The sequence below is a fragment of the Lissotriton helveticus genome, chromosome 7 (assembly GCF_964261635.1).
Source record: "Lissotriton helveticus chromosome 7, aLisHel1.1, whole genome shotgun sequence".
Taxonomy (NCBI): Eukaryota; Metazoa; Chordata; class Amphibia; order Caudata; family Salamandridae; genus Lissotriton; species Lissotriton helveticus.
In genome coordinates this window covers 452,045,793-452,067,755 of record NC_136068.1, presented here as the reverse complement: position 1 = coordinate 452,067,755, position 21,963 = coordinate 452,045,793, and positions in this window count along the sequence as shown.

Here is a 21,963-nt window from a genome sequence, read left to right as displayed (position 1 = left end):
ATAGTTGAAGAGAATTATACACCGCTTATTAAATCCATAGAGACTGATCTGAGAAGGATGGATGGGCTACATCTTTCATTGATAGGGAGGGTTAACGTGGTCAAGATGACAATGTTCCCTAAGCTACTATATCTCTTTCGGGCTATACCGTTATTCCTGGAAGAGAAAATAATTAAAAATTTAGAATCTGTCTTTATAAAGTTCATATGGCAATTTGGGAAAGTAATGCGGTCAACAAATTTAATGTCACTTCCAAGAGAAAGGGGTTGGCTGTCCATGCCTAATCTAAGATTGTACCATTGGACCTGTCTCTTATCACAAATGTCGGTACTTTTTCAGACAGAGGCATGCTCTAATGATGTAAACCTTGAAGATCAGCAGCCCCCCTCTATATATGAGCTATTGTTAGGTAGGAAGGCGCTGGGTTTAATGCTATGTGAAGTGGACCGTAGATTTTATAAGAAAGCCAGGTATAAGGTTGTGGACAGTGTCTGGCGGGTGTGGAAGGGTTGTCGAAAGAAGTGTAACATTCCCAAGGTTAATCCATACCTACAGATTTACAACTCGAGCCTCTTCTCAGGGATAGGGGCCGATAGGACCTTTAAAACCTGGAGGGGGATGGGTATTAAGACCCTGGGAGAAGTAATGTATGGAGATGCAGTTGTAAGCTTTTTGGCCCTACAAAATAGATTTGGAATCCTCTCTAATCATTGGTTTGTTTATGGTCAACTGTTACGATCCCTGAAGGCACTTAGACCAAAACCGCCACCTCTGGATAATTGCCCGCTTTTGGAGGCACCGACTAAAGGATGTAAAAAAATTAAGACTCTTTATAACATACTTCTCTTAGAAATTCAAGATGATGTTGATAAGGTGGAAGTAGCCTGGTCTAGGAAACGTGGGAATCCGGAGGTAGATCTCGACCTGGCTTTACTATTGAATAAAAAGATCTTTAGAGCCTCAAATTTGCGGGCCCAGCATTACAAAACTGTCTTTAATCTGTACTACACTCCCTCTAAATTGTTTTCCTGTGGGGTGAGGGATGACGATACCTGTCCAAGGTGTGGGGCTGGGCAAGCAGATATATTGCATATGTTTTGTAATTGTAATCTCTTGACCCCCGTGAAGAATGAGATTGAGAAATTCTGGGAGGGGTTGCTAGGTAAAAAGAACGACCTATCCCCTACCCTGATGATCATGGGCATTGATTTTAATCAAAAGTTGGGGAAAGAGGAAGAAGCCCTGGTCTTTATCTCTGTGGCCGTGCTCAGGATCTTAATCTCAGCAGGATGGAAGGATGTTGTGGCCCGTCCTTTCAAATGTGGCTTTCTAGGTTTCTGGGAATCCATAATATTGAAACGCGTTTGTCTGAACAAAAAGGGGTGAAGTCAAGAGATTTTGGAAGAAAGATCTGGGCCCCGGTTACTAATTGGAGGCAGAACAAGTTGTAACCGCCTGAGTTACAATGGTGTTTATCCTTTTATCTGTTTTTATCATCCCGTTTTAGATGACTAGACAATTTGTATTGTAAGATAAGATGTACTGTGCTATTTATTCTCTATGGATTGTATTTATGAACTGTTGCTGATGCCCGATATCTGTTTCTTTTAATGACTGGATTAATTCAATAATGCTTTTTCTATTTGTATGATGCACTGCAAAATCCCCCCCCCCCCCGCAAAAGTATAAAATCAGGGAAGAAGTGACTAATACTAATACAGAAAATACTGCTGTACCCGTTTCTTCTTCGAGGAAAGGTGCAACCAGTGAGTGTTTGTTGGTGGGCCAATAACACATAGGGGTAGATCAGTGATCTTACCCAAGAGATTTAGAAGTTTTGTCATGGAATTCATTTTACTAAGAAGGAGGATCGGGTGTAGCCAATGACATTTCAGAATGTGAATTATGTTATGCCTTGTTTAACCAATCACAATTCAGAAAGTGAATTTAAGTAATGCCTTGTATTCTACTTGGATATCTCTGTTCTTTACAGCTCAATTAGTTATCTATTGGTAACTCTTTTGGTTAGTATTCTAGCTCATTTAGTTATTTTCTCAAAAAACCTTTTGTTAGTAAATTATATGTAAAGGTATAGGATGTATAATTATACTATGGAGGTTGCCCCTCCTGTAGACTGAGGGGCATGTTATCAAGGAAAGGCGTTAAAATTATCGCCGCTTTAGCGTACGGAAACTGCTGCTAAAGTGGCGATAATGGGCTTTATAATATCCCGTAGAGAATTCCAATAGAAGCCCATGTTAACACCAGAACATGAGCTTCTATTGGAATTCTCAAGGGCGTATTATCAAGCCCATTATCGCCATTTTAGCAGCAGTTTCCTGACGCTAAAGCGACGATAATTTTAACGCAGTTCCTTGATAATATGCCCCTGAGTTTTTAGGTACAAATACACCTTGCAATTAAAATTAATTACGTTTGGGGTTTTATTTGTGTAAAGAAGGGAGATGGGCTATCCTGGTTTCTTGGTAACAGGATGCCACAGGCTCTGTATGGGTTCTGGAATGGTGAGTGTGGTTGGCAGTTGGAGGCGGCTACCAAAGTTGTAAGACGTACCTGCTTGCTCGAATACAGTGTAACTACTTACCTGCCTTACCAGGTCCTAAAGTTCATACAGTCGGAATCCAGGAATGTTTGGTACTTACTGGTTTTCTCAAGATGAACTTCTGGGCCATGATGTACCATGACCTTATACTGCATCTCTTCGCTTGTCATGCGGCCTACTCATATGGTCAGTCTCTCAGGCTTCAATATTCCAGACAAATTCACAGAGTTCAGGTCTAGCTGTTAGAGTCTTCTAGATGTTTATTAATGTTGCGAGGGCAAGATGGCATCCCGGAACCTGGGCCTTTCAGTGAAATTATCCTGCGACTTTCACAGGCTGTGCTCATATTCAAAGTTATTGTCTCTCTCAGAATTTCATGTGCATTGTCAAGTGCTTGGCTACCGAGCATTATGTAGTAAAATGGCCACACTGGTGCGGGGGGCACCCTGTTTCCGGTGTAGGGCTTCTACTTGCTAAAAGAGATGTTGCTGATTACTGGTGGGCTGCATCTGACCCTCAAGTTATTATTGCGGGGGTTGATAAGTGCTCCTTGCTTGAACAACCCATTTATAAAGCAAGTGGTTGTCCAAATAAGCATGCTAAGGACTGGGATTGGTGGTGGGAACATTTTTAGTTTTCTGGATCGCCAATGATGTTGTGTCAGTGTTTTCTTACTGCTGACTTGCTCTGAGTAATTGATCAAGTGTCTTGTTATGTTTCTAAGATAACTATTGGATTGTGAATTGTCTGGGTGTATAACTGGGTCACTCGCTGCTGTGTGTACTAATTTTCAATAAACTGTTTTATCAAAAAGATTTTAGAAAATTTGCGCTGTCCCCCTCTCAACCCCCCAGCTCAGTACTTCACTATTTTTAAGCGTGCTGAGATGATGCTTTGTGTAAACCTGATGGTATTTATATATGGTATTTGTGAAATCCGCAGACTCTGTGCTCCATTTGTCACAATTGGTGTCATTTAGCACTAGTGCCCTGGGCCTACGTTATTACTGACTGACAGACTCATTAACAGGTACTCCTTTCTAGTACTTGTCTCTCAGGAAAGTGTAGCAGAGAAGTCCAAGTCTTCCTCCAAGATGAGGTCTGTACAATGACTTCAGTCATTGCTTTGCATAGTAAACAGAAACGTTCTTTAGTACACAAGAGCAATTAGTACTCATAATATATTCTGAGAACTCCAGGGTGTCTTGAGAGTCTGTAGGCACTAACGGTCCGATTACAATGTCGGTCGGACTATCGTTAGACTGGCACCGTGGGGGAAGCAGGACTGCCCGACTAGAAGTGGGCGGTCCCGCTGCCCGCATTACGATGCGATCGCCTTCACTACAGTTGCGATGTGTAAATTTGCACTGCGGAATGTGCTGCAGCCCGCAGCACACGCTGTAGTGCAAAATATACACATTTAAAACATCCCTGCACTATGTGGCAGGCACCATGCAGTGCCTGCCATATGGTGCAAGGATGTTTAGCGGGGCATCATAGGAGCCCCCCAGGCCCAATAGCGGAGGTCCAGGGGGGAAGTGCGCCCCGCTAGGGGCCCCCAAAGTCACTTTCCACTTGCCTTTTCATGGCGGGTGAACTGCCTTGAAAGGGCAGGTGGAAAGGGGCATCCTAATCCCTACGGCTGTGCCTGAGCAGGCACCGCTGTCTTTGCAGGGAATAGGAGTCCGACCACCGCCTTGAGAAGATCCTTGATCCTGTCAGACACGGCAGTCTTTCCCCCCGACAGCTGAGCTCTGACCGCCTGCATTCTAATGCAGTGGTCGGATCCAATGGGCTGGAAGGCGGTAAAACGGTTGTATGACGAACCATCGCGCGCAATCGCATCGCGGCACTTTAGATCGCGGCCACGACATCGCATCGGCCGTTACACCGGCCATTATTTCGTCGCAAGCATTTGCGCCGCAAATGCGGCAATTTCATTGGATCGCGTGTCACATCGGCGATTTAACATCGCGCGACATGACAACGCGATGTGTTAGCCTCCAGTTAAAAAAAAAAAGCGATGTATCCGATGTAAGGGGCGCTTCCCGTTCCCGTCTACCAGCAGCTCGTTCAATATCAATTAAGGCAGCCAGCAGAAAAGTCTGCAGTCTCTGAGAGCTTCCAAATGCCTGATAGTGCCACTTATTAGTTTGGAAAACTAGGAAAATATTAATAATCAACAACCAAGTGGGAGCAGAGGAAACCGGAGACCTGCAGGGAATGGAGAAAAGCATTCTGGCATTGAAATGTGCGTTTGCATGCAGCAGGGACGCTTCCAGAGCAGGTTGAATAACATTTCTCGTGTCGGGTGTTTGCTGTGCGACTGGCGGTTGTGTTCAGGTAGCTCGTCCAGGTGTCAGTGGCAGCTGACAGGGCCCGGCTACCAGAGGAGGTTAAAACTCGGAGTTTATTCAAGTCACTTTTGGAAATAATAAATCACATTAGCCCATTATAACATGTGAAATCCAACATTCATTAGGTCGTTCCGGCATCCTTTCTCATTAAGTCTTATTTTTTTATCTGACCTCTTCTCCCCTCACGTAAAATGAGAGCTAATGAAAGTTGATTTTATTTATTTATTTCGTGAAATTGAATTTAGTCTCACAGGATTCGTCTGTATTGTCTCGCAGTAACACAGCACGAAGACAATCGTGCAAGGATTAAGAGTTTTGTGGTCGCTTATTGGCTCTCAGTTCCATTTTTGTGCTTGGCTGTGGCTCTGGAGGCCTTGCGCAAGTCTAACTGGGCTATGGTGTGACAAGCGAAGGCATTGTGGTATTTCATCGTTGATTACCACACATACCCGAATTATGAGTTTGGTGGCTAACACCGTAGCTCTGAAGTTTTTCTCCTGTAAATTTCGGCAGGTCAAACCTTCAAATGTTGATGCAATGAGCACCAAAATGTGAATGTTATTCCCCGTTAGCGGGGACAAACTCATAATTGAGTGCCATTTAACATACTCAATGAATTCCAACACAGTGGTGTCAGATTTGATTGGGTGAACTAAATATCTGCCCAAACGCCGGGTCACTGTGAGTGAGGGCCAATGTCTTCCAATCTTAACTTACTCCAGCAGAGACCTACTCCATGCGTCACGACCATGATAATTGTTTTGTTCGTTCTTCCAGGCTAATAATGCGTTATGAATTGAGAACTATATAATTGAAAATTAAAATAAAATGCTGTTGCCGAATTAGCCAATCAGAATTAATCATCACAAAGACAACAATCAAAGCCCAATTGTGTGACTAACATTGTGAGCAAAATAAATCAAAAGGACAGGATACAAAACAAAAAGAAGAAAAGAAAATGGAAACAAACTCATGATTCAAAATATAATCATAAGAAATTAATATTAAATGTTTTTCAAACTTATAGTTGCACAATCATTCATATTTAGTGAACTTGTTCACATAATTTATACAGACATGTTTTTTGTATATCATCCATGTTCTTATGGACAATGTTTGAAGTGTACTGCGATTGTCATTGCCGGTTTATCTATTTCTTAAGCACTATTAGTAATGCACAAAATAATTTCTTGTTTCATCCGCAGATTCAACATTAGTGAATAAATACAAATATCTTAGAGACCACTACAATGTTGGCATAGTACCTTCAAGATACTTGCATTCAATATTCCAAATAAAAGCATAAGTGTCTCTCATCATTTTTTCAACGTAGACTTTTATCAGTTATGAACTGGTGTATCCAATTCCACTGCACTTTGATTTATATCAAATCATAAACTGAACATTTTGTACTAGGAGATCCTATTAACACTACAGGCCTAATATACTTATTTTGTAATTCAATACGAATGCTCAATAACATTGTTAAATAGAGCGGAGGTGTTTACCAACTCTGTTCCGTAACATTATTATTGTATTTGATGACAAAACCCATCCCCAACCACCCATCCATCCATTAATCCACCATCCACCCATCCCACCCACCCACATCCATCCACCCACCCATCCACCCACCCACCCGTCCATCCACCCATCCCATCCCACCCACCCAACCACCCATCCATCCATTAATCCACCATCACCCATCCACCTATCCCACCCACCCACATCCATCCACCCATGCCATCCATCCCACCCATCACCCATCCCACCCAACCACCCATCCATCCATTAATCCACCATCACCCATCCACCCATCCCACCCACCCACATCCATCCACCCATGCCATCCATCCCACCCATCACCCATCCCACCCACCCACCCATCCATCCATTAATCCACCATCACCCATACACCCATCCCACCCACCCACATCCATCCACCCATCCCATCCCACCCACCCACCCATCCATCCATTAATCCACCATCACCCATCCACCCATCCCACCCACCCACATCCATCCACCCACCCATCCACCCACCCACCCACCCGCCCATCGACCCATCCCACCATCCCACCCACCCATCCATCAATCCACGATCACCCATCCACCCATCCCACCCACCCACATCCATCCACCCATCCCACCCATCCATCCATTAATCCACGATCACCCATCCACCCATCCCACCCACCCACATCCATCCACCCACCCACATCCATCCACCCACCCATCCACCCACCCATCCAACCACCCACCCACCCATCCATCCATCCTACCCACGCACATCCATCCACCCATCCCATCCCATCCATTAATCCACGATCACCCATCCACCCAGCCACATCCATCCACCCATCCCATTCCACCCAACCACCCATCCATCCATTAATCCACCATCACCCATCCACCCATCCAACCCACCCACATCCATCCACCCACCCATCCACCAACCCACCCGCCCATCGACCCATCCCACCCACCCACCCACCCATCCATCCATTAATCCACGATCACCCATCCACCCATCCCACCCACCCACATCCATCCACCCATCCCACCCATCCATCCATTAATCCACGATCACCCATCCACCCATCCCACCCACCCACATCCATCCACCCACCCATCCACCCACCCGTCCAACCACCCACCCACCCATCCACCCATCCATCCATCCATCCATCCCACCCACCCCACCCACCCACCCACCCGTCCAACCACCCACCCACCCACCCATCCACCCATCCATCCATCCATCCACCCACCCACCCATCGTGCGTGAAAAATACAGTTGCCATCAAATGTTTAAAAAAAAAGAAGTATATTATCTTGCTATGAGTGGATGCTTGCAGGCTCGAACCGTGTCTGACAGCACCAAAGTCTGCCTAGCTATCCGTCTGACCACATCTTGTTGTAGTTATAGACGCTGTGATTACGATATGAAATATGATGTGTTAATGTATTTCGAATTTGAAGACATAAAAGTATATCATTGTTAAATATTAAATATATATGGTCTTTGCAGCTTCCCATTTTAAGCGCAGCTTAAAGTAAACACTGCTATGAGTGGATGGTAGGAGGCTTGAACCTCGTCTGTCAGCACCAAAGTCTGTCTATGTTTCCGTCAGACCACATGTTGTTGCAGTGATTGACGCTGATGTTTCGCTTACTTTAAATAAACATACTTCCAAATATGCGCTGCTTTGCTTGTTTGTGGTCGCATATTCACATTTTATGTAAATTGTGCAATTTAGTAATTGTGCTCGCTGTCAAATAACTTAAATAAACATATGCGCTGCTTAATTCGATGTCATCAGCAATGCTTCACATTTTATGTAAATTGTGTTAATCGTATACTGCTCGGGAAGCGCCCCTTACATCGGATGCGATGGTTCGTCATACAACCATACTGCTCGCTGTCAAATAACTTAAATAAACAGAAACATGTGTTAATTGTGATTGTGATCTTTCATTTAAATCGATGTCATCAGCAATTGTGCTCGTATACTGAAATTACTTAAATAAACATATGCGCTGCTTCCCATTTGAAGTACATTATTGTGCTGTAAATTCGATGTCATGGTTAACGATGTAATATTCAATGCGATGCACTTGCATGCGTCCTGATGACATGCGATGTGATGACGGGCATGATGTAATCGGCGCGTTGCAATGTCAGCGCGATGCGATGTATCCGATGTAAGGGGCGCTTCCCCGGTAAAACTGCCACTGACAGACTGATGGTGGCGGTACCATAGCCATCATAATCAGGCCCTAAGTGCTCTAGGTCTGTCAAAGGTAAATCAATGGCAATGACTTCAATGGTCCTTGCATATAGAGGACTCACAAACTTACACTGGGATCAAGGGGATCAAGTGGCCAAAGGCACATTTGCACTCAGCGCTTCTCAGATGCAGTTCAACAATCACCCACTGCTATGTGGTTACTTTAAATAGGCGGTATCATTGTGTTTAACAGAGAGGGGTGGCTCCAAGCCAGTTTAGAGGTTGTCAAATGTTACCAGACTCCAGTAACTTTGCAGGAGTCTCTCAGGTCCAAACCAAGCTCATAAAATGATCATAAGACCCATCCTTTAAAAAAAAAAAAAATGTTTTAATTTATTGAGCAGTGTAGAACAATATAAATGTAAATGCCAATCAATTAAAAGCGGATTACACCACATTCATCATAATAAATCATATTCTTCTCTATACATAATTTAATCCTATTCATTGGCGGGAAAAAATTAAGTTCAATCCACCAATAAAGTTCATTTGACATATTTCAAAGTCTAACAACATACAGTCTCAAATGAATCATTTTTACACGCAGTGCAACAAAGCAAGCCACCTTGCTGCGCTGAGTGAAAGGGATTAGGCAGGAATGTGCCATATTTAACACATTATATAAAGCATTACTGTCCTTTCCTATTAATGACACACTTTTTGGTGCCTAGCACCAATGCAGGCACTCTTGCATATGCCACTAGAGTCAAGCTATCCTGGCTGATGAGGGGTGAAACCACGAAACCGTTCCTAGCATGCTTGTTTCCAGTCCAGAGAGGACCTGGCCTGGCAGTTCGGGCTGGACTGTTCCCATTGGCCACAGGGTCAAGACTGATTTACATATGGCTGGGTTCAAACTGGAGTGGCATGGGGAGCAAAAAAACGACAATTTAGGCCCAGCTTTCTGTACTGGGATGAATGTATGACATTGTCTGGCATTCTGTCCATCAATTGTTCTTTTTGCATTTGCCACCACGAGTGGGACAGGAAAGCCCAGACATGGGTCCCGTGCTCTCCATGCTACTGGAGTCAAGCTATCCTGGCTGATTAGGGGTGAAACCCCGAAACCAGTCCTTGGAAACTTGCTTTCTGTCCAGGGAGGACCGGGCCTGGCAGTTCGGGCTGGACTGTTCCCAATGGACACAGGGTTAAGAGGGATTTGCATATGGTTGGGTTCAAACTGGAATGGCATGGGGAGCAAAAAAACGATAGATTTAGGTCCAGATTTCTGTACTGGGGTGAATGCATGACATTGTCCGACATTCTGTCCATCAATTGTTCTTTTTGCATTTGCCCCTACACATCCCTGCGCCATGTGGCAGGAACAGCATAGTGCATGACACATAGTGCTGGGATATGTGCAGTGTCCTCTTTTTGTACTGCGGCATGTGCTGCAGCCAGCAGCACCCTCCACAAAACCACAGACCACCATCCTACCTCCGATAGGATGGTGGTTGGACGAAAGTCCGACCGCCATCCTGGTCAGCCCCCTTAGTAACAAGTATATCTTCTGAATCATATTATAATTTCTCCCGGTTTTCCGTTTAAACTGATTTTTACTTATAAATGCAGACAGAAAACCTTTTTTCCTTTGTCTGCATTCATAAATATAAACAGAAAAATACGTACAAACCAGATTCAGACAATCTGGAAGAGCAGCCGTGCTCCTGCCCACGGTTGCCTTATCTGGTGCATAGAGGAATGCAGCTGCCCTCGGTGCATAAAAGGCGCCTTACTAAGGGGACAGACTCTAAGTGCTGCATTTGACACTCTCTCTCCCTGTATGCCATTCATCAGGAGTAGACCCCCTTGGGGAACCAGGTGTAGCCATCCTCATCTGGAGTGCGCTCCCTGTGGGGAGTTCATTGCTTTACAGGGTGTGCATTTTCACAGCACTATTGTTCTTCATGTTCCGCAGGCGGTGAGTGGGGTTAATGTCTCTGTTAAAACTAACTACTACAGCATCAGAATGTATTTACAAGACTGTGCAGCCAGTGCTGAACCATCCGCTGCACGTAACTTTAATTGTTGTGCACGATGTTTGATGGCCATCTAGGATGAGGGTGGATGGCAGTTTCAGGAATGTTTTCTGGTGCCACTAAAAAGCACACCCACATTTACATTGAGGTTGCTGCATTAGCAAAGCCTTATGTGACTCTAGGCATATCACTTCATTTCCACATGCCTGTAAAGAATGCACATGACAAGATGAAATTCGTCTGGCGCTCAGGTAAAGCACTCCAAGACTTTTGTGCTAGTTCCATTGTTCTGCGTGTTTGCTCGGGATGGGGGGGGGGTACTTCCTATGTTGAAACAATTCATTTCACACCCTCCTCCTACCCTCAAAAATATGAAAACTCACCTTAGATTTTAGCAATTTATAAACAGATTTTCATAGTGTATGCTGGAAAAGAACGATCTCTTCAGTTTAAAAAAAATAGAAGAAAATTCCGCCAGAAAATGATTCTTTTGTAGGTCTAAATCCCAGCAAAGTTGTTCTGCAATGAAAAAACAGAATGGGTTGCTCCCCCAAAGACACAGCTTGAAATTTGACCTCTGTTTTTGAATGCACAGCAAATGTGACTAGATAAGAAAAGGATATAAAATCCCTGTTTACAGAAAGGGAGTTCTATCCTCCCCTACGGTCCTTAGGGTGTACAGCGCCAAAGTAAAGGTTTCTTAATGCAAGTTACTCAAGGTCTGTTTAGGCCTATGCTCACTTAAAATTATTTTGGCAACGTTTTCAGAGGAATGTATTTTGTTTACCTAATTTGACGTATATATAACTATATCTAAACCTATAACACCTGAGTGCAAGTGTGCAGTGTCTGTTTGAATAAATGTGAAAAAATACTAGCTGCTGCGTCTTCTTTTGCTTGCAACAAAAATAAATGTGGATAAATACAGATAAAATTAACAAAAAACTAAATGTGGATAAAAACAGATGGAAATGTTCAAAAAATAAATACCATAAAACCGGGAGCCCTAATTGGGGCAGCGCATTCAAGTGAAATACGGAGCGCTTTCACGCCGCCGCTCCATGTTTCACTGTGCAGGCCGCAATCCGCCAGTACTTTTTAGAGGATTGAGAGATCCCCTTGCAGGCAGGTGTAGTGAGTGACTGCACCCACCTGCAAGAGGATATCTAGGGAGTCCATAGAAACCCCGTTTACCCCATTCAGAGGGCTGCCCTCAGGAGGCACACTTACAGTGCACCTCCTTACAACTTCTTTACCTCTGCGCCCGCATCTAGAATACGACGTAGGCTGAAGAGGCAAAGAGATTCCCTTATATACATGGGACCACACCCCCATGCAAATGAGGGAACACCCTATGATGACAGCGTTGGCGCTATATTTGGGCCAGCGCTATCTGTATTACAGAAGAGGCTTCACAAATGTCTGCGGCCCCTTCTGTAATACCAAAGTGCCCCGGGGGTGAGCAAAGCGGGTGCAACACCTGTTGCGCCCCTGGGGCACTTTCTATAATCCGGCCCCTACTGCCCTCTTCATAAGTTCTCTGCTGAAAAGTTTTCTCATTACATATCTCTTCTGATAAAAAGAAGTCTCTTAAATGTTTGGGATGCTTTTGCGAGCTCACTTTTGTTCCAGCCCGAAGCTATACCTGCGGCCTCCGCTGCAGCATTGAAAATCTTTTGTAGCTCATATATTTTAGTGCCACATTACCTAATTGCCTAAGCTTTATTGGCAATGACCCACCCTCTAACTGTAGCTTTAAAGGTCTCTCAAACAGAGCAAATTTGGGCTGAATCCCTATTAATTTGGAAAAAAGTGTCAATTAATACTCTAGTTTCCTTCCTCCAGATCTGATCTGCCAAGAGATGCCTATTCATTTTCCATCTATAGGTGAGCCTACCTTGACCATTTACTTCAACTTCCAGAGAGGCTATTGAATGATCCGAAAAGGTATTAGCAACAAAAGTAGCTACCCCTCTTCTTACTCTCTGAGAAACTAAAAAACAATCCACATGAGAAGCAGTATTAAAACACCGTAAAAAACAAGCAAATTGAGAAAAATCTGGATGGTCTGATCGCCAAGGGTCGACCATTACGAAATCTCATTTACAAATGAACTCTAAAGCTAATTGTTTAAGTTGTCTTTCAGCCATAGTGGAAGACATAGACTTCATTTTTTAATAAAACTGAAATTTTCCATTGGCCATCCAATACCTTAAATGGTGCCATGTTGTAGCAACTGGTGTTGCCTTTCTGCTTTCTCTTCTCCAAAAAAGGACCCCTCGATTCCAAACCCAACCCCAAACAGTGACTCAAGCTGACCATAATATAGCCTCCACTCAATAACCCCAACTGATTCAATCCCAGTCCCCACACACTGCCAAATTTCTATCATAACAAAATTACACCAGATACGGTGGAAATTATCAAATCTTTTCCAGCTGTACCATTACTAACTCCCAATTTTTGACTGGCTAGAATCTTAGAAAACAAGGCCAGGGCCTCACCAACAATTAAAAAGATATTAAACCTTCCATTACATAGAACTTTAAGCTTTGATTGTTGAACCAAGGAGGCCTGGGCACCAGCAGACCTGAACTGATCCAAGAAGCCTTGAAAGTCCTTCTGTCAACGTGCGGCTGAAATTGACATGTCAGAAAATACTCAGAGTTGATACCCCCCTGAAGCAGAAATGCCTTTTGCTTGATTGCCACTGTGAGAATTTGTTCCTTAATACCATAATCAGCAAGATGACTAGTATATTATGTAGTTGGTTCATGTTAGGTGGGCGCTGTGTAGGCACATGCTGTGCTCTCATTATTGACTAATCTTTGGAGAACCTCAGAGAAAATATGAGATTTAATAACATTTTGGATGAATTGAACCGGGCTATAACAAGCCTCCTGATTCTCGCTGTCCTCAGGGATGCCCACAACACATAGATTTGATCATCTAGCATGATTCTCCAAATCTTCAATTGTATTTAAAAGAAAGCCAACATCTTTTGAACTCTCTCAGCCTCTTGGTTCTGGGAGGCAAACTTGTCTTCCAGCACAAAAACAATCCTGCCCACAACACAGGCACCCCTGCACCATGGTGCAAGATTGCCTGCATTGGCGCTAGGCTGCCAAGACAGCGCAAGGGAAAAGGACAGGAATGCACCATATTGGATACATTTGGCACATTCCTTCCCTTTCCCTCTGACACAGGGCAACACAGCAAGGTGACTTACTGTGCTGCCCTGTGACACAAAACTCTAAAATATGGCCCTCAGTTTAAAGTCAAACAATACCTTCGTCTTTGCCCCTTTCTTGATTTCGAATGTAAGGACACAGCCCACCTCTGGATAACTGGCCTTCCAGAGCATATTAGCCAGCGTTTAGTCTGAAATAAGTCTCTCCCTCTTCCCTCAGACATGCAGAAAATGCTGGATCTTTCAATCACCATGCATTTCAGAGTCAACCGCTCGCTTTACATTTTGACTATCAGACTATCAAAATATGAATCTCTACAGGCATGTGGCCTGATAAGTTACGGGGCAAAATATATTTGACATACACCTAGGACAGATCTGGGGTCAGCATGGAAACACTATGCAAGAGAGAGGACTGTGGGAGGAGTGTGGGGTGACTTATAAGTTCACCACTCCTTACCACCCTCAAGGGAATGGTCTGGTGGAGAGATTCAACCGGACCCTCAAAGGCATGATAATGGGCCTCACAGAGCCCATGAGGTGGAAGTGGGACGTCTTCCTACCCTGCCTGTTGTTTGCCTACAGGGAGGTGCCCCAGAAGTCTTTAGGGTTCAGCCCCTTTGGGCTTCTGTACGGTCACCCTGTGAGAGGACCTCTGAGTCTGGTGAAGGAGGGTTGGGAGAAATCCCATGGTAAGACCCCTCAGGATGTGTTCAGCTATGTGCTGGCCTTCCGCAACCAGACTCAACGCTTCAGGAAACTCGCTCAGGCGAACCTAGAAGCCAGCCAGGAGGAAATGAAAAGATGGTATGACCAGAATGCCACTCTGGTCGAATTTCAACCTGGGCAGAAGGTGTGGGTGATGGCACCAGTGGAGCCTTGTGCGCTCCAAGATAAGTGGACTGGGCCGTATGAGGTGGTGGAGCGCAAGAGCGATGTAACCTACCTGGTTAACTTTCAGTCTCCCAGGAACCCTTTGAGGGTCCTGCATGTGAACCGCCTCAAACCCCACTTTGAGAGGTCGGATGTCACAATGCTCCTTGCTACAGATGATGGGATGGAGGAGGAGAGTGATCCTCTTCCTGACCTCCTGGCAGCCAAGGAACAAGATGGGTCAGTGGATGGGGTGGTTCTCTCCCCCACCCTGACCCCAGAGCAGCAGAAAGACTGTCGCCATGTGTTGGGTCAGTTTGCATCCCTGTTTTCCCTGACCCCAGGAGTCACCAATTGGTGCGTCCATGATGTGGACACTGGAGATAGCCCCCCTGTGAAACAGAAATTTTACAGGGTAGCTGACAAAGTCAGGGTCAGCATCAAGGAGGAGGTTTCAAAGATGTTGGCGCTAGGGGTGATTGAGCCATCCAGCAGCCCGTGGGCTAGTCCAGTGGTCTTAGTACCAAAGGCTGCTGCGCCCGGTGCCACCCCAGAACTCAGGTTTTGTGTGGACTACCGCGGTCTCAATGCGGTCACCAAGACTGACGCACACCCCATCCCCCGAGCTGATGAGCTTGTGGATCGGCTGGGGGCTGCCAAGTATCTCAGTACATTTGATTTGACTTCAGGGTACTGGCAGCTTGCCTTAACTGAGGGGGCAAAGGAGAGGTCGGCGTTTTCAACCCCGAGGGACACTTCCAGTTCAGAGTCATGCCCTTTGGTTTGAAAAACGCCCCTGCCACCTTCCAGCGACTGGTCAACCAGGTACTGTCCGGATTGGAGCAATTCAGCGCCGCGTACCTGGATGACATTGCTGTGTTTAGTTCCCTTTGGGAGGAACACCTGCAACACCTCTGGGAAGTGTTGAAAGCTCTGCAGAATGCAGGCCTCACTACCAAGGCCAGCAAGTGCCAGATAGGGCAGGGATCTGTGGTGTACTTGGGACACCAGGTAGGGAGCGGCCAGGTGGATTGATACCATTCTGGATTGGGAACCCCCCAAGACCCAGACAGAGGTGAGAGCCTTCTTGGGACTCACCGGGTATTACCGGAGGTTTGTCAAAGGGTATGGCACCATTGTGGCCCCCTTGACAGGACTGACTTCCAACAAACAGCCCAAAAAGGTGATCTGGACTGATGCCTGTCAGACAGCATTTGAAACCCTGAAAGCTGCCATGTGCACCGCACCCGTGCTCAGAGCCCCTGATTTCTCCAAGGAATTTGTGGTGCAGACAGACGCCTCAGAGCATGGGGTGGGAGCAGTGCTCTCCCAGCTGAATGAAGAGGGTTGGGACCAACCTGTGGTCTTCATCAGTAGGAGGCTACTCCCCCGGGAGCAGAAGTGGAGCGCGATTGAAAGGGAAGCTTTTGCTGTGGTCTGGGCACGGAAGAAGCTAAGGCCCTATCTATTTGGGACTCACTTCCGAGTTCAGACAGACCACAAGCCCCTCAGATGGTTGATGCAGATGAGGGGGGAGAACCCGAAACTGTTGAGGTGGTCAATCTCCCTACAGGGAATGGACTTTACGGTGGAACACCGCCCTGGCGCCGAACACGCCAATGCTGACGGTCTATCCAGATTTTTCCGCCTTAGCGATGAGAACTCCCAAGGGGTTGGGTAGTTCCCCTCACTTTCAGCTGGAGGGGACACGTGTTAGACCTGGCATCCTTGGCGTGGTTTCCCCTGACTTTTTGATCTCTACCTCCTATGTTTTTGACTCTATGCTGGATTACGTTTTGCTGGTTTAGATGCTTTGGTCACTTTGCCACTGCTGATCAGTGCCACGGTGCAAGTGCTCCTAGTAGGGCCTGTACAGATGTAAGGGACATGCTGCAGTAGTGGATTACTGCCAAATTCGTTTTTCACTGTAGCAAGGCTACCCTGCCCATAGGACAGAATGAGGGGGGGTGGGGGCCCATGGGTGCCTGCCTATCTTCCCCCAGGAACAAGATAGAAAATCCAAACCTGGTTTCTCTGGATTCAGAAATCCATAATACATCTTTTAGCATAGGTGGTTTTTAAATGTTGTGTCTGAAAATAGCACTTTTAGAAAGTGGCTAATTTCTTGTCCAGTCTGCCTGTGGGTCTGCCTGGGTGTGCGAGTTAGAGGGAGTGTGACAGGGTCTGGGAAAGCTCCAGCAGTGGGATGATAGCTGGCTGCCCCTGAAGGTTAGAGGGAGGAGTGGTGCTGGGCTGTGCCCTGCCTTTGCGATAACGGCTCCCCTGTCAGCTGGATGACGGATGTCCCTGCCTCCCTGCTTCAAAGGAAGATTCCCCAGGACCGAGAGACTCCTGCCGCCAGAGCCTGGACAAGGGCGACCCGTGCTTAAATCACCAAACCTCAAAGGCATCAAAGACTATTTTCTGTATAAAGGAAAGACCCGTGCACATTAGAATCAGACTACTTCTGACTGAAGAGGAGAATCCCTGCTGAAGAGGACACCGTAAGAAGACCCCAGGAACAGTGCTGCCATTGCTGTGTGTCTGGAAGCTGACCTGCTGTCTTGTCTTGTCCTGCCTAAGAGGGACCGTTGGGACTGTGTTGTGTGCTTTGTCCCCCTCCTGCTGAGAAGAACTCTCCAAGGGCTAGAAGAAGAGCTAGCCTCCTGGCCCCCGAGTCCAGGGACAAAGAAACTCTGCCATGGTCATGGCCTTCCCCCCCTCCTTGCTGTGTGCGGGGGAACGACTTGTGGGTGACTTGCATTGCCGAGAGAGAGAGGGTGCTGCGGGAGCTCGTGGGCTCGTATCCTCTCTCCCCAAGCTCGAACTTCAGACAGCATCGCCAGAGTTCAGGAGGCCGCCCCCCTGCCACTAAACAGGAGCGCCGTGGGCCCCTGACTCTGCCCGAGAAAACCCGGCGTCCCCCGGGGCCCCCAACAGCGAGATCTGCGAGGCACCGGGAGCCGAGAAGAAGAGGGGAGGCTCGCCCCAAATCGCCGCGCTGGGATTGGACAGCGGGCTCTGACCTCACGGTTGGGATTCCCTGAAGCCGCGCTGTGGTTGGCTGGCGGCCCGCCGCGTCACCGGCAAGCCGCGTAGGGATTGGCTGGCGGCTCCTGCCTCACCCCGAGAAGGAGCGTGGATTGCCCCAGCGAGCGAGGAGGAATACCCGAGACCCGGGAGCCGAGCAGCCTGAAGCTTTCCCCCCCAGGTAACGCTCGAGTGTGGGACGAGTGCGAGCGCGTCCACCTGGGGGGAGAGGGAGGCCCGGTGTGTGTGCCTCGCCCGCGTCAGCCGGCGAGGGAATCTTCTACTGCCAAACTCCTCCCTGCACCCTCGTACTGGCACCAGAGTGAAGGGCGGTACCGGGTGGGAGGACTCTACCGTTGTCAACCCCAGCTCCGTAGCCCCCGGGAATGGCCGGTCACGGGGCAGTGCCTTCCTCTGTGTATCTAACCACCGGATCCCCCTGAAGAGAGGGGCAGTCCTCTGGCCATTAAAGACTGATCGTGGGGGATACCGAGGTGCCCAAGTTTTTGGCAATAGACTCCTTTTACCGTGTAGGAACACTTTCCACAAGAAAAGCTTATTTTATGTTGGTTTATGTCCGTTTTTAAGTCTGCCTCACAACATATAAAAATATTATTTTTATATCAGACCTGTGTGGTGTCCGTTTGTGGAGTTCATTATTAATTACTGAAGGTGTTGGTGCAAATACTTTACACATTGCCCTGGAGATAAGCCTGTCTGCTCTGCCAAGCTACCAAGGGGGTGAGCAGGGATGGATGGTAGGAGGCTTGAACCTCGTCTGTCAGCACCAAAGTCTGTCTATGTTTCCGTCAGACCACATGTTGTTGCAGTGATTGACGCTGATGTTTCGCTTACTTTAAATAAACATACTTCCAAATATGCGCTGCTTTGCTTGTTTGTGGTCGCATATTCACATTTTATGTAAATTGTGCAATTTAGTAATTGTGCTCGCTGTCAAATAACTTAAATAAACATATGCGCTGCTTAATTCGATGTCATCAGCAATGCTTCACATTTTATGTAAATTGTGTTAATCGTATACTGCTCGGGAAGCGCCCCTTACATCGGATGCGATGGTTCGTCATACAACCATACTGCTCGCTGTCAAATAACTTAAATAAACAGAAACATGTGTTAATTGTGATTGTGATCTTTCATTTAAATCGATGTCATCAGCAATTGTGCTCGTATACTGAAATTACTTAAATAAACATATGCGCTGCTTCCCATTTGAAGTACATTATTGTGCTGTAAATTCGATGTCATGGTTAACGATGTAATATTCAATGCGATGCACTTGCATGCGTCCTGATGACATGCGATGTGATGACGGGCATGATGTAATCGGCGCGTTGCAATGTCAGCGCGATGCGATGTATCCGATGTAAGGGGCGCTTCCCCGGTAAAACTGCCACTGACAGACTGATGGTGGCGGTACCATAGCCATCATAATCAGGCCCTAAGTGCTCTAGGTCTGTCAAAGGTAAATCAATGGCAATGACTTCAATGGTCCTTGCATATAGAGGACTCACAAACTTACACTGGGATCAAGGGGATCAAGTGGCCAAAGGCACATTTGCACTCAGCGCTTCTCAGATGCAGTTCAACAATCACCCACTGCTATGTGGTTACTTTAAATAGGCGGTATCATTGTGTTTAACAGAGAGGGGTGGCTCCAAGCCAGTTTAGAGGTTGTCAAATGTTACCAGACTCCAGTAACTTTGCAGGAGTCTCTCAGGTCCAAACCAAGCTCATAAAATGATCATAAGACCCATCCTTTAAAAAAAAAAAAAATGTTTTAATTTATTGAGCAGTGTAGAACAATATAAATGTAAATGCCAATCAATTAAAAGCGGATTACACCACATTCATCATAATAAATCATATTCTTCTCTATACATAATTTAATCCTATTCATTGGCGGGAAAAAATTAAGTTCAATCCACCAATAAAGTTCATTTGACATATTTCAAAGTCTAACAACATACAGTCTCAAATGAATCATTTTTACACGCAGTGCAACAAAGCAAGCCACCTTGCTGCGCTGAGTGAAAGGGATTAGGCAGGAATGTGCCATATTTAACACATTATATAAAGCATTACTGTCCTTTCCTATTAATGACACACTTTTTGGTGCCTAGCACCAATGCAGGCACTCTTGCATATGCCACTAGAGTCAAGCTATCCTGGCTGATGAGGGGTGAAACCACGAAACCGTTCCTAGCATGCTTGTTTCCAGTCCAGAGAGGACCTGGCCTGGCAGTTCGGGCTGGACTGTTCCCATTGGCCACAGGGTCAAGACTGATTTACATATGGCTGGGTTCAAACTGGAATGGCATGGGGAGCAAAAAAACGACAATTTAGGCCCAGCTTTCTGTACTGGGATGAATGTATGACATTGTCTGGCATTCTGTCCATCAATTGTTCTTTTTGCATTTGCCACCACGAGTGGGACAGGAAAGCCCAGACATGGGTCCCGTGCTCTCCATGCTACTGGAGTCAAGCTATCCTGGCTGATTAGGGGTGAAACCCCGAAACCAGTCCTTGGAAACTTGCTTTCTGTCCAGGGAGGACCGGGCCTGGCAGTTCGGGCTGGACTGTTCCCAATGGACACAGGGTTAAGAGGGATTTGCATATGGTTGGGTTCAAACTGGAATGGCATGGGGAGCAAAAAAACGATAGATTTAGGTCCAGATTTCTGTACTGGGGTGAATGCATGACATTGTCCGACATTCTGTCCATCAATTGTTCTTTTTGCATTTGCCCCTACACATCCCTGCGCCATGTGGCAGGAACAGCATAGTGCATTACACATAGTGCTGGGATATGTGCAGTGTCCTCTTTTTGTACTGCGGCATGTGCTGCAGCCAGCAGCACCCTCCACAAAACCACAGACCACCATCCTACCTCCGATAGGATGGTGGTTGGACGAAAGTCCGACCGCCATCCTGGTCAGCCCCCTTAGTAACAAGTATATCTTCTGAATCATATTATAATTTCTCCCGGTTTTCCGTTTAAACTGATTTTTACTTATAAATGCAGACAGAAAACCTTTTTTCCTTTGTCTGCATTCATAAATATAAACAGAAAAATACGTACAAACCAGATTCAGACAATCTGGAAGAGCAGCCGTGCTCCTGCCCACGGTTGCCTTATCTGGTGCATAGAGGAATGCAGCTGCCCTCGGTGCATAAAAGGCGCCTTACTAAGGGGACAGACTCTAAGTGCTGCATTTGACACTCTCTCTCCCTGTATGCCATTCATCAGGAGTAGACCCCCTTGGGGAACCAGGTGTAGCCATCCTCATCTGGAGTGCGCTCCCTGTGGGGAGTTCATTGCTTTACAGGGTGTGCATTTTCACAGCACTATTGTTCTTCATGTTCCGCAGGCGGTGAGTGGGGTTAATGTCTCTGTTAAAACTAACTACTACAGCATCAGAATGTATTTACAAGACTGTGCAGCCAGTGCTGAACCATCCGCTGCACGTAACTTTAATTGTTGTGCACGATGTTTGATGGCCATCTAGGATGAGGGTGGATGGCAGTTTCAGGAATGTTTTCTGGTGCCACTAAAAAGCACACCCACATTTACATTGAGGTTGCTGCATTAGCAAAGCCTTATGTGACTCTAGGCATATCACTTCATTTCCACATGCCTGTAAAGAATGCACATGACAAGATGAAATTCGTCTGGCGCTCAGGTAAAGCACTCCAAGACTTTTGTGCTAGTTCCATTGTTCTGCGTGTTTGCTCGGGATGGGGGGGGGGGGGGTACTTCCTATGTTGAAACAATTCATTTCACACCCTCCTCCTACCCTCAAAAATATGAAAACTCACCTTAGATTTTAGCAATTTATAAACAGATTTTCATAGTGTATGCTGGAAAAGAACGATCTCTTCAGTTTAAAAAAAATAGAAGAAAATTCCGCCAGAAAATGATTCTTTTGTAGGTCTAAATCCCAGCAAAGTTGTTCTGCAATGAAAAAACAGAATGGGTTGCTCCCCCAAAGACACAGCTTGAAATTTGACCTCTGTTTTTGAATGCACAGCAAATGTGACTAGATAAGAAAAGGATATAAAATCCCTGTTTACAGAAAGGGAGTTCTATCCTCCCCTACGGTCCTTAGGGTGTACAGCGCCAAAGTAAAGGTTTCTTAATGCAAGTTACTCAAGGTCTGTTTA